Source organism: Phalaenopsis equestris, unplaced genomic scaffold (assembly GCF_001263595.1).
Source record: "Phalaenopsis equestris unplaced genomic scaffold, ASM126359v1 Scaffold000002, whole genome shotgun sequence".
Taxonomy (NCBI): Eukaryota; Viridiplantae; Streptophyta; class Magnoliopsida; order Asparagales; family Orchidaceae; genus Phalaenopsis; species Phalaenopsis equestris.
Window position 1 is genome coordinate 18,751,022 of NW_018164444.1, and position 11,004 is coordinate 18,762,025.

Here is an 11,004-nt window from a genome sequence, read left to right on the forward strand (position 1 = left end):
GTGTAAACTAATAGTTTAAAAGAACTTGCTTGTGATTAGCTCGTTCAAATATTTGTTTGTTTTTGTTGGGCTCATATTGTATATATATGTGTCGTTTATTGTGACTTTTTGGTTGTATAACTTTGTAAGGCCTCTTAGACCACGTGCTCGATCCCACTTATGCGCGAGATCTAATTCTTAGACATATTAGATTGGCCGGAAGGCTAGTGTATGCGCGTGCGTGTATATACATGAGTGTGTAAATGTGCCTTTCAAATATATATTACAAATTAATTGATATATTTAATTGTCAATTATAATTAATAGTTGGGATGGCAATATTCTCCATTGCCCTTTTTCAACGTGTTATTGTCTCGTTGCTTTTGGGCGGATCTGACTGAATTATTATTAATTTATTATTTTCGCTTTCAAAAAAAAAAATATTATAAAAATAATAAAAAACAAATCCTTGACTTTGTGGGCCCGAGAAATATTTTGTTAGTATTTTTCTCATAATGAAAAATGGGGGATCACCGTCCATAGCATATTAAAATATTTATGTGCATACATTGCAATAATTTTGGATTATATTCATAAACAACCTCATAATGTGATCCTATTTTTTTATTTTTTATTATATTTTCAATAATGGAAAGATTATAGTTTATTTCATTCATCGATATAAAAATATGGCAATCATATAAATTTATGATTGTGCAACAAATTTATGATTTTTGTAATATATAAATTACTTTTTATTATCTAAATTTATAAATATATTCTACATTTTTTCTTGAAATTAAAGAGATTATTTTTTGTTCTCAAAATATGATGCTCTAAATATATAATATTTACCACAATATATTAGTGATGATTGAACTCAAGAGGTCGTAGGCAGGGCTATCAAAACAACTCGTTGGTGGCAAATAGTTCGTGTTCGGCTTGTTAAGTAGATCGTATTCAATTCGTTAACTAAGTAAACAAACCGGGCACAAACAATTTTTTTCAGTGCTTGATATATAAACAAGTCGAACACGAATAAAGATTTGTTTTTATGTGTTTGTTCGTTTTGACTCAAAATAATTAAGTCATACACACAGCTCGTATTGTGCTCGTTAAACAAATGAGTAGAACACGAACAACAGTAAATTTGTAGGAACTGACAAGTCAACATCATATAAATTTATTAAAATAAAAAGGTAGGAAAAACACACGCACACTAGAAATACTTAAAATTTTCATACATAAATAGAGGGGAATTAGGTGCATGAGAAGTGGAAGGTAGGATATTATGCTGATTCCATTTCATTTGTGGCAAGCTCCGTTATTGAGCTATATATATATTCTATAGCGACTTATTAGGACTTCAAAGCCTCAAGAGTTTTTGTGCTTATTTTTCACAAGGGAACCTATCTCATACTTTTAAGGTCTTGCTTGACTTGTCCCATCACACCACATTATCAAAGATATTCTTTTATATATATATATATAGCCGATGAGAAAGTAATCTGGTGATTGAGCAGTTTCTACCGTACTTAAGGTCTTATGTTGAGCGTTTATTTTTACATCGAAAGATCTCATGATCAAACCTCAATAATCCAAAAAGAAGAATTTGTGTATATACCACTTCATTTTCTTTAGTATTTATATATTTAACATCTAAATTTTACTTTTTACATTTATGTCAGATTCCCTTTTTATAAAATGGTGTATTTTATCTTTCAAAAGTTTAATTATTGATATTTCACGTGTGTTTGATGATTCGCGATGGTAGAATGATAAATTATCGTCTTAGCGTAACATGATAATCCAGCACGAACTCAAAAAAAAGAAAGCATCCGGTTGTGACACCAGAAGTTCTTAAGTGGAAAACTCGTAAAGGGAAAAACAACAGATTAAAACCTAATTGAAGAGATTAAACTGAAGATTACAAGTATAATTTTTTGTCCCACAGGCGGTAAAAGGGTTAGAAAGTCTCTTCAATTACAACGTCGGCGCGCAGGGGAACTTTGTCACAAGAAATGGGAGGTGATCGATGGTGATCGGCGGCGGTCCACAAGTGGTGGTGGACAGTAGTCGGCGGTGGTCGACGGTGACAGGAGTGATGTTAGACTTCAACTCATTCTCAAAGCTTTAAGCTCTTCTTCAGCCTTCAAGCTCTCTCTCACTCTCAAGGGAGGGGTGGGGCTCTATTTATAGAGTTTCGAGTATAATTAATGTCGAAATATAAACCACTTTGATGAAATGGTCTAAAGAGCTTTTTTTGATCAAAATGTGTTTGATAGACATTGAGTGTCTTAATGATGTCAGAATTGAGTGATATTGAACTCGTTGGATTCGTCTTGTCAAGACACTTGATTTGATTATAAGCTCACTAGATTTGACATCCGTTTAATCTTACAAAAATGTCATAAAACTTTAAAAAGTGAATTAATACCTTGACATGAGTTTGGTTTGACTCAGATTTGACTAATTTTGGTATCATTAGGCCAGTCTTATCAAATCGGTTAGTTTGACTGTAAGTTTGTTGAAATCAAACTTCCTAATTACTTTTTTTTTTCAAAATTTGAATGTTTCTTGTTCAAAAACGTGCATTCAGATCCATGTAAAGCTTTGAGATTCACGTCGAATGTGGGATATTTGTTCATGTCTTATCATCATTTTTGATATAAAAAGAAATATTTGAACGGTATAAATGTAAAATTTAAAATTTTTATGTTAGATATGTAAATTCATAGGAATTGGGAAGTACATAAATTTTTAAGAGCTTGATGAAAATTTTAAAACTTTTAAAAATAAAAAAAAAACATGCGATTGGGCGAAAATTTAAAATTTTACAATTATTTACATGATAAATTAATTACTCTCTTCAAATTTAGATTAACTTCACTCAACATATAATTATCTAAGAGGGTAATGCTTTAAACAAACACTGGTCGGTGAAAAATCAAATTTAAATAAATTACACCTTAATTGAACAAAAGAAAATGCATTTTTGACAGTAAACCGACCCATGATGGATGGGTTCGACCGACAATGGCCGGTTCCACAGCTAGACCGAGACCGTGACTTCACCAGAAAATTATTAGGTTTTTAATTATGCAAGTTCACAGCTTGTCTTGTTGACCTCTGAAATGAGTAGTACATGTATTACTTGGTGCCTATGAATGCTTAACGAGAAAAATAATAATGACATAAAATCGGTGTTAGTATGTTCTCATATTTGACGCGCTAGAAAATTTGAACATGACACGAAAATTCAATGCAATAATAATAATAATAAAAGCTCAGTAGAGACACCAAAAGTTTTAACATGAAAAACCCGTAAAGAAAAAAAACTATGGGGTTCAGCCCAATTGAAAAAATCCACTTTTAATTGAATATTACATGTATAGTCCCTCGTCCCACAGACCAGAAAGAGTTGAACACTCTTCGGAGTTACAACGTTGATGCACGAGTAATCTTGGTATAAAAAGTGAGCGGTGACCGATGACGATCGGTGGAGGCCAGCAGGTGGAGATCGACTGCGGTCGGCGGTGATCGATGGCAGTCGACGGGGGTCAGCAGTGGTCGACAGTGATTGTTGACGATTGACGGCGATCGACGACAGTCGACGGTGATTGACGACGATCAGCGGTAGTCAATGATGGTCGACGACAGTCAACGGTGATCGAAGGTTGCTGCAGCGATGCTGATCTTCAACTCCTCATGAGATAGTTGAAACTTAATTTATAGAGTTCTGGATACAATTAATATAAGAATATGAATTAAAGAACGACTCATAGGGGTTCCTTCCATCGGATGACATTTTTTGAAATTTTGAGTGTCTTAATGATGTCATAATTGAGTGATCTTGTACTCATTGGTTCATATTATCGAGACGCTAGATTTGACTATAAACTCATCAGAATCGACATTCACTTGACTTTCTAAATGCGTCTAGAAAACTTTCAAAAGCAATTTAATAGTTTGATCTAAGCTTGATTTGATTTGGATTAAACCAATTTTGGTAACATTTGGTTCTTCTTGTCGATTTGATTAGTTTGACTGTAAGTTTGTTGAAATCTAAATTCTGGATGACTTTTTATCGATGTTTGAATACATCTTACTTAAAAAGTCACCTCGAAATTCACATCATACCTCGAGATTCACGCGAGACAATGGAATTTTGTTCATGGCCTATGACATATATTTTTATTAGGCATTTTTGTCAGGGAATTTACATACATGTCACATAATTCTTTTATATCTACATATCTGACATTTAAATTTTAATATTTATATTCATAACATTCATATTTTTAACATCAGATCAAAAATGTTATTTTTTATTTTTTTTTTTTAATAAAATGAGCAAAAATTTATAGCATAGAAATGTTATAAATATAGATAATAAAAATCAATAAGAATTATGTGGCAAGAATGTACATCTTTTTTTTATAACATTAGATAGAAAATGTTATTTCCCCTTTTTTACTTCCAGATTTGTGACATTTAAATGTTTGAATCACATATGGCTAATTTCTTTCCAATTGAAATTTTTATAAAAATAAGATAAATATAATTACTTTGAATACAAAATATTATGAACACAATTAGGCCTATAAATATTAATTTTATTGAAAATAAATAATTAAAATCAGTTGTTGAAATTAATAATAATAAAAAAAAAACTAAAAAAACAACATAAGGATTTATATAACTCAGTTCGAGAAATCCTATAGAAAATTCCACTGACAAGCTACATAAGAAAATTACGAAGAATCCAATGAATGCAAGCTTGCTACGAAGAAAAAATATTACATCAGTACTACGCACGTAGAAATAACGTGCGTAGCCAATGAAATCACGTCACGACGACATGGAAAAAAAACGGCGCAATAACACGGGGAATATTCCCCTCTGTGTTATTCATGTGTTATTGTGTGTTATCATGTGTTATTGATGTGTTATTGTGTTATTATAACACCAAGAATATTCTCATGACACAATAACACATGAATAACACACAATAACACATAAATAACACGGGGAAGAATATTCCCCCGTATTACTGCGCTGTTTTTTCTCTGTCGGGAATATTTCCCGTGTTATTCAAGTGTTATTGTGTGTTATTCATGTGTTATTCAAGGGGAATATTCTCCGTGTTACTGCGCCGTTTTTTTTTCTCTGTCGCGCGGAGTGTCGTGGCGTGATTTCATTGGCTACGCACGTTACTCTACGTGCGTAGTACTGATGTAATATTTTTTCTGCTACGAAGGCCCAAAACGATAGTCAGGAATATGTATTAATTGAGAAAAATAAGTTCTCATGCCCAATTTCTAACGTTAATAGTCCCTGATCTTAATAGTCAGGTATATGTATTTATCATTGATAGTCCCTGATCTTAATCTCCCTGGTAATGATACTACTATTAGTAATGTGTCCTCTGATAATACTGCAGCTGGTTTACCCTCTGTTAATTTTAGTGAGGATAATTGTATTGTTAATTATATTTCTACTATTGAGTTGGACAATAGTGATGATAATGGATTAGGTAGACAGCTAAATGTTATACCTAATGTATATATTTTAGATATTCATGCTGCTGCAGTTAATTCAGTTTTTAATATTGATGTTGCAGGTAGTAATATGGAAATTTCTGGTAATAAAACCGTTGTTGGACTTCAATTTCTAATGTTGCGAATGTTGGAATTGCGGCTAGTAAAGTGGAAATTGTTTTTGATATTAACAATGCTGCAACTTTTTCAGGCTCTGATGGTGGAAATGTTGCTAATATATCTGTTTTTAATGTAAATCTTAATATGTTTAATATTAATCGTACTAAAGTATAACTTCTTCTTATACTCTTGTTTATTTAAGGACAATGAAGGGTAGATCAAAATGATCTATCCTATTTGTTGGTTTAGGTTCCATTTTTATTTAGTATGTTTTATCCAAAATTGACTGCTTCGAATGTTATGGGGCTTAATAGTGAAGCTCTGATTGTGGGTTGTAAGAACCTTTTGAAAGTTCACAAGAATGATTTCCTTTGTCTTTTGGAAATTAAATAATCCAACTCTACCTTATCTGATACTAATGCTCTAAAGCAATTTAATTTTTGTTTTTGAAATGAAGGTTGTGTTGATAATTTTAATACCCTTGATAAAGGGAAATTTTGGATTAAATGGAATATGAATATTTTGAATTTATTATTATACATTCTCAATTTATTCATGGACTTATCACTTTTTTCCTCTTCTATAAAGTTCTTTGTTACTGTTATTTATGTTGATAACTGTGCTTTTAATAAAAAAATGTCTTTAGGATTCCATTATTTCAATTGCTAATAATATGTCTAATCCTTGGATGTTGAGGGTTGATTTTAATTGCATTGGATTTATTATATAAAAGAGTGGGGTGGGGGCTGGGTATCACCTCCTTTTATAGTAAATTGATTGATTTTAATAATCGAATTTCTAATACTCGTCTCATCAAGCATTAGAATTTTAGTCACTCTTAAGTTGATTTGACAATCAACTCAATAATCACATTAGATGTTAGCTGGATAGAACTCTTTTTAACTCTATTTGAATTAATTTCTCTATTGAGTCTATTTAAAAAGTTTTAAATAGTTATTCATCTTACCGTAATTCTATTATAGTTTCTTTAAGAAATCCTTTCATTTTACATCGTAGATTTATGTTTAAAAATTATTGAACTCCTTGTCCTAATTTTATGCAAGTTGTTACCACTGCTTGGAATATATATATTAAAGGTGATCACATCTTTTCTCTTTGAAGTAAACTTCAAATGTTAAGCATGCTCGTAAAGGTTGGCATTAGAATTCTTACAATGTTTTATTTAAACACATAATTGAGCTTAAAAATACTCATAACTTGATTCTTTCTCAACTTGATATTTCTCCTCTCTCAAAAGTTTTGCTTGCTCATGTTTCTTACTTACAAAATAATATCATTAAAACTACTACAGTTGATTATAAATAGGTTAGAAAAGAGCTAATGCGTATGATCATCTAAGTTTGAGAATGATGTTAAATTTCTATTTCAAATAGCTAAAGTTAGAAATAATTCTAACTTCATCGAAGAAATTTTGGTTAATAATGATTGAATTCAAAACTAAGATGATATTGCTAAAGAAAGTATATCTTTTTACTCTTGTTTGCTTAATGAGAATTGTGGGCATATAGTTTTAAGTAACTATAATTTTCCCATCAACAAAAAAAGTTTTTGAGAAGGATTGTGAATTTTTGAATCAAAGCTTTTCTGATAATGACATTAAGAATGTTTTATTATCTGTTGGCTTTAATAAGACGCTTGGGTGATGATTTTACTTCCAAAATATTTAAAGAAACTTGGCTTCTTATTGGGAAAATTGCATTGTTGATATTAAATATTTTTTTCAAACTACTAAATTGCCTTAAGAAATTTAACATACAACCCTTGTTATTATTCTTAAAAGATCTGATACTAATTTTTTTTTTTTTGACTTTAGGTCTTTATCTTTATATAATACCTTTTATAAAGTTATTGGTTTACTTTTACCTGATAAACTTAAAGTTAGTCTTCCTAATATTATTCATCTGGCTCAAGTACTTATATTAAGGACCGTGATGTTGTTGATAATATCATCTTACTAAATAAGTTGCTTCATGATTTTAATTCCAATAACTTTTATCGGCAATTTTGTGCAAAAGTGGATAATGCTAAAGCATTTGATAAAGTAAATGGATTTATTATTTCATATGATGAAAATAATTTGTTTTCCTCGTACTATTAAAGAGATTTATGCTCGCACGACTAAAACTAATTTCTCTGATTAATAGTGAATTAAAAGATTATTATCATTTTTCTTTTGGTTTAAGATAAAGTTGTATTGTGTCACCTTATCTTTTTGCCCTCATTATGGACACACTCTCTATTATGTTTGAACATAATTTAAATAGAAACAACTAAGATTTCTCATTTAATTTATGCTGATAATATCTTGATTCTTGGGAAAACAGATAATCTTTCCATTAAGTTAATTACCAAGATCTTTGAAACATTCAATAAAGCTACCAATCTTTACATAAATGCTTCTAAATCTGATATTATTTTCTCTAAATCGATGTATGTCTGTACTCAATAAATGGGTTCACAGTGGGAATTTTTTTATTGCTCCCTCTAATATTTATCAAGTTTTATATCACTATAAAAATATTTTTAGTAAAATTCAGAAAATATTTCATCTTCTTGTTTTTCAAATTACAGCTTATTTCATATGGTTTGAAAGGAATTCTAGAATATTCAAAAATAAATCTAGCCCTTTAGATTCTATTGTTCGTAATATTGATTGAATGATTATAAATAAAATTAAGAAATAAAAAATTAAGAGGTATTTACCAAATTATTTCATTATTTATGGATTTAACTATGATCTTCTATAAATCTATTTTTTCTTTCCTTTGGGTTGTTGTTTGGTTATGGGCGGTATTAATCTCCTTCTTGTTGTCCTTACTTTTTATTTAATTACTATTTACTAGTGGTACCACCTATGACATTATAATTTCATTCAAAACCACTGAAATTTACTAGTTGTATCACCTATGACATTTTGATGGCAAGAGAAGCATATTTCACACACACACACACACACATTGTGAAATGAGGCAGAAAAGTAAAAAGAATGAGACAGTGATGTGAGTCATGTTTTTATTTTCTTTTTTTGCCTCACAGCTAATAGCAAATGTCTAATTTCATTGAAAGCCACTGAAATTTACTAGTGGTAACACATGTGACATTCTGATGAGAAGAGAAGCATATTTCTCACACACACATTGTGAAATGAGACAAAAAAGTAGAGGGAATGAGACAATGATGTGAGATATATTTATTATTTTTTTTTTGGCCTCACAGGTAATAGCAAATATGCATAATACTAATTCCATATCACTGAAATTTACTATTAGTACCATCTGTGGTATTTTGATGAGAAGAAAAGTATATTTCACACACACATACTGTGAAATGAGTCATAGAAGAATAAATAATAATATAGTTATTTAAGCAATATTTCTCTTTTTTTTTTTTTGCATCACAGCTAGTTGCAAATATATATATTGCATTCCCAGCAATTGAAATTTACTAGTGGTCTCACACCTAGTAGCAAATATGTATAATATCATTTCATGCCACTGAAATTTACTAGTGATACTACATGTGGCAATCTAATGAACATAGAAGTATATTTCTCTCACACACTCACACTGTTATATGGTGAAGAGAAGTAGAAAGAATGAGGCAGTGATGTGAGCATTGTTAATGTGAGGAGCAATGAAACATTTTTAGGACTCCTCTGAGATGATTAGTACATACTTCTTCATGGGTTTGCATGCCCTTGTGAACCTTTATGTGCAAGTCATTAAACCAACTGATCCTACATTTGCACTGACTCCTACGGAGAGTTCGCGCGATGCACGGTACATGCTGTTTTTTAAGGATTGTATAGAGTAATTGATGGAACCCACATTGATGCATGAGTTCCTAATAATGAGAAGATCACATTCATCTGACGTTGAGGCCCAACAAAATGTAATGACTGTCTATGATTTCAATATGCATTTCACTTTCGCCATGCATGGCTGTGAGAGAAGTGCACACGACAGTAGAATTTTTAATATTGTAACTTGGAATGCCCAATACAACTGTTCACATCCACCTCATGGTATGCTCGAGCCCCAAATACTTTGTTGATTCATTTTAATCTTTGTACTAATTATGCAATACATTTCAGGCAAATTTTACTTGGTGGATGTTGGATATCAATTACAGTGAGGGTAGCTCAAGTCCTTTTCTGAAATGAGATATCACATACCGGTTTTCGAGCGAGCCAATAATGTCACACGTGACAGAAATGAGCTGTTTAATAAAAGACATTCCTCTTTACGTGGTGTCATAAAGAAGAATTTCGGTGTTTAGAAAAAGAAATGTGTTATACTTCGTGATATTTTATATTACCAAATTCCCAAACATTTCTAGATTGTCATTGTCACGATGACTCTACACAATTATATTCGATAACATCCTTCCCGCAACAACATTAGCTTTCGCAGGGCTGATGATGATCAGGAGCATGTACCTCCGGAAGCATTTGAGTACCATCTCGGGCATTCCCTGTCACGTGTTAAGAAGAATCCTTTTATTATATATACTGCATAGGGAGAAGGTGTCAGCAAAATGATTGAGCGAAGAGAGAAAATCACTGATGCATTAGTACGAGGATGATTAGACTATTTGTAATTTATTCAACCTTATGTGTAATTCATTTTATATGTCAAACATTAGTAACATAATGAACATTGAGAATTCAAAGCTATATTTCATTTATTCAAAGGCATTTGTACTTTACATTTTATATTGTTGGTTTGAAAATTTTTTCACAATTCGTAAATGTAATTTTTTAATTATTTTTTTTAGCAAATTTAATTTCTGTCTTCACTAATGCATTGTCTTTTGCAGCATTAATGAATAATGTGTTCAAGGATTTCAGGGACAGCAAGACGATTGTCCTGCCACTGCAGACTACGAACTTCTCTACTAACGTCACGCCGGGCCAATAACTCTAGTAAACAATTCTACAGCTGTCCACAGATCATCACAGAGAGTGTGGCTTCTTTCAGTGGGCAGAGAGTCCAGCGGATTCCACTGCTAACGGTGATCGAGAATGAATGCCATCACTGGAGGACAATGTAGGAGGGGACATACTTCACAACAAGTTAAGAATAAAATAATAATTATATTAATTGTAAATTTAATAGTTTTTTACTTTGTTTTAGTACTCTTAGTACTCGCTGTTAAGTGAGATATGTATCTAGTTTGTGTACTATTCTTTAGTGAATTTCTGCTTCTTAAGTATCAAATATATGACAATGACAGTTCTGTTATAAATAATATTATTAAACAGAGACAAAATATTCATTTGTCCAGAAACAATTCAAACACCTGAAACAAACAGCCAACTTCTTGGGCAGCTAAGCTGCCCCAA